Source organism: Cygnus atratus, chromosome Z, assembly GCF_013377495.2.
Source record: "Cygnus atratus isolate AKBS03 ecotype Queensland, Australia chromosome Z, CAtr_DNAZoo_HiC_assembly, whole genome shotgun sequence".
In the NCBI taxonomy this organism is placed as follows: domain Eukaryota; kingdom Metazoa; phylum Chordata; class Aves; order Anseriformes; family Anatidae; genus Cygnus; species Cygnus atratus.
Genome location: NC_066396.1, coordinates 19,220,046 through 19,223,279, shown reverse-complemented (window position 1 = coordinate 19,223,279; position 3,234 = coordinate 19,220,046).

Genomic DNA, 3,234 nt, shown 5'->3' with positions numbered 1-3,234 from the left:
AAAATGAAAGTGTAATCCATCTGGCTTGTACTTTTTTGACCTACAGCAATGTAGCTGCCTGTGATTGCTGGCAACAACAGGAAATAAAGAAAAAAAACCTTCTCAGACACTGAAAAAGAAATATGAGCAGTCTGGAAGATTTCCTGATTCTGTTGAGCTATCTGCTAAATCACCAAGAAAACCACATTCTTAAGCAGTAGCACATGATCCCTGCCCACCTTCTTGATGTTGGCTGTCTTTAAAAATAAGCAAGCCTAATTAAGCCAACTCTCATGATGAAGTTTTATTTCAGAAAAATAAAGTCACAACTCTTAAGTGGAAGGTGATAACTGCTAGATAATAACTTAGTTACAACAAGAAGCAACTACATATTTACAGCTGCAGCTTTCATGCCTGCAGTCTTCAACATCTAAAATGTTTAGCTATGCAGTCACAACTGCATTTATGTACTGGATGACTGCATGACAGCGTGACCTACAACTTTCCCTACCACATTCCCTGGAACAAAAAGATGTTAAAATTACAACATCTTTCTTCACCAGCACTACATTACTGAAGTTCATTTATTACAAATCTGGACTTGGAATAATGAGAGGATTTCACAGATCAGAAAGAGAATGCATGATGTTTTTTCTTCTCTTATTGTAGAGACAAAGGAAACAAAGTATTCTGAGACAGGAAATAACTCTTCCTGTTCAGTGCTGAAATGTAATAAGCAGATGGATACTGTAAACAAAATACATTTTCTTTCAAGCAACATTTAAACCTATCATTAATAACCTATTTTAGATACTCAGAACCGTGTTTAATCATTAAAGACTCAAAAAAAAGTTTAAAAATAGAAAAACAATTGACCAAAGAATTTTTTTTCAAATGTTAAGTGGTAAGCCTTAACTTCAAAACTAAAGCAAGTGACATAGAAATTATTTTTGTTCTGGCACTGAAATTATACTGTTACTTTCTAGAAAGAGACACAAGAACTAGTGATTCTTCATTCACAGAAAAGACATTACAGCAACAGGAAGAGTTCAAACATGCCAGAAGCTTAAAATAGGGGGAAGGGGGAGAGGCAGACCTGTTGTCTATTCGTATACAGGTTTGATTATTATTTTTTTTTTTTTGTCTGGGGAAAAAAATAAAGTCCCAAGACAAAAATCTTCATCGGCATAAGAAAAACAAAGCTCCAAAAAATACAGGTGCAAATTAAAAATATAGGTTAGTTTGTTTTTTGTATTAGATATTCCATGACACAAACCATTTCAATTGCATGAATACAAGATATTCAGTGGCTTTGTATACAAGAGAGAAAACACTATCCTAGCAGTGAAAGAATGACACAGTATGTCATTTCTTATATAAGCCTGATTAGAGTTTTCAACAGATATTAAGAAGTCTTTTAGAGGCCCTTGGACTCAAATTCATGAACAATGTAATACAACAGCAAAGGCTTCACAATTTGTACTTGTTCTCTAAAAACTAGAAGCAACTATCTTCCTCTCATGTGACAGTTAAACCAATCTGCTCTTGCCTGCACAAAGAACTCTTGTGCTTTTCTTACATGCAGGTGGAAAGACCAAGTCTGAAAGCTTTTGCTTAGCAAAACCAATCTATTTTTTTTTGCAGATTTTAAGTAACGTGTGAGTTCTCATAGAACAGTTTCCAAAACGTTCCAGAAAGCTTCATATTTTAACTCAAACTTGGCTAAAATTATAATTTGTTATGTATTCTTATGCTGTTGAGTCTGTGCATTGACAGGAAAAATATTTTTTCCACTAAGTCTCCTGTATACTGCCAGACACCATCATTTTGTGTCCTGAACCTACAGAGGTTTTGTTTCTTTATTTTATTCATTTATTTTTAATCTAAAACAACAAAAAAATTATTCTAGTCAAACTTAGGTTTGCCCATGTGACTGGGCTGTCAGTCCCTGTATTGCTGTAACTTAGTACTAAATAAAAACAGTAAAAAACCCACAGGGCACACCACAGAGGACTTGACCCTGCAAGATACAGGGCATCTGATCTTGATACAGCAAAAGCTATTCTTGAGTCAAGGTAATGATGTAAGTGACTGTCAGGTGGTACTCGATTTGAACAGCAATTCAAAGCTAAAGAGCAGGTCACAAATCTCGGTTAATGAGATGGGCTTGGGCTAGGGAGCCTGACATTTCTTGACATACCACCTCCTGCTTCATCAGGAATCAAAGACTTTGCTCTTAAATCTTTCAGCTTTTCATGGATCAACCAAAAAGAATACAAGGCTTTTTCTAGGAAAAAGACAACAGTAACTTTTGAAGTCATTGCCCTGTCAAACCAAAAAGACAGCATTAAGCATCCTTTAAATTCTTGTAGCAGTTTTACAGCTACACAGCTGATAAATACTGTTTTTTAATGAATTTCAGTGGTATGCATCTTAATAACTGCATTTTTCACTGTGAATTAATTGCTTCATGAACTACAAAGCTAAGATTAATGCATTGTATGGGAACATACATGTCTAACGAAATCTTGTGAAATACACAAGACAAAACTTTGTCCTTTGCTTCTGTCCTAATTTTGAAGTCTTGCAAACAGTAATTGAACTAGTTAGACCATTAACAACTGGATTTCTATGGATCAACCATTCAATATTTTAGTACAAGGTATGCAATACACACATTAATCAGCGAACTATTGTGAAAGATACAAACAAACTTTACTTCTGAACAGCTCACTGAATTTAATACTAATTCTTTGCAAGTATTTTTCTTACAAATGTCATATAACAGTAGTAAACAAGCTGAATGGTAGCTCCAGTACATTTTCCTGAGCTTCTCAATGCTTAGAAACTGTTAGTTAAATGTCTTGGCTTCTCTGCTATCTTATTTGGGTGAACAGCTTTATCCAAAAAACACATTGGACCAGATTTTCTTGTTAGCAGTAGGAAAACAGGAAAGAGGTCTGAAAGTTCTGAAATAGGAAAGAATCAATTCACCAGTAAAAGGGAAGCTCTGTCTGCCATATCCACAAATACCTAATTGTAGGGAGGAAAATTAACTGCTGAGTAACTCTTTTTCAAATACTTGTCTGAAACACGTTTGTAAAGGTGACTTGCATACCAGCAGCAGTCAAATGATAACCACAGCTATAGTAAAATATTGATGAAGAAAAGTGGTCACACAGGAGCTCTATCAGGGAACAACTGATGCATTTAACAGCAGGTTGTGAGGAGGAGAGCCTGGAGTTAGATGGGAAA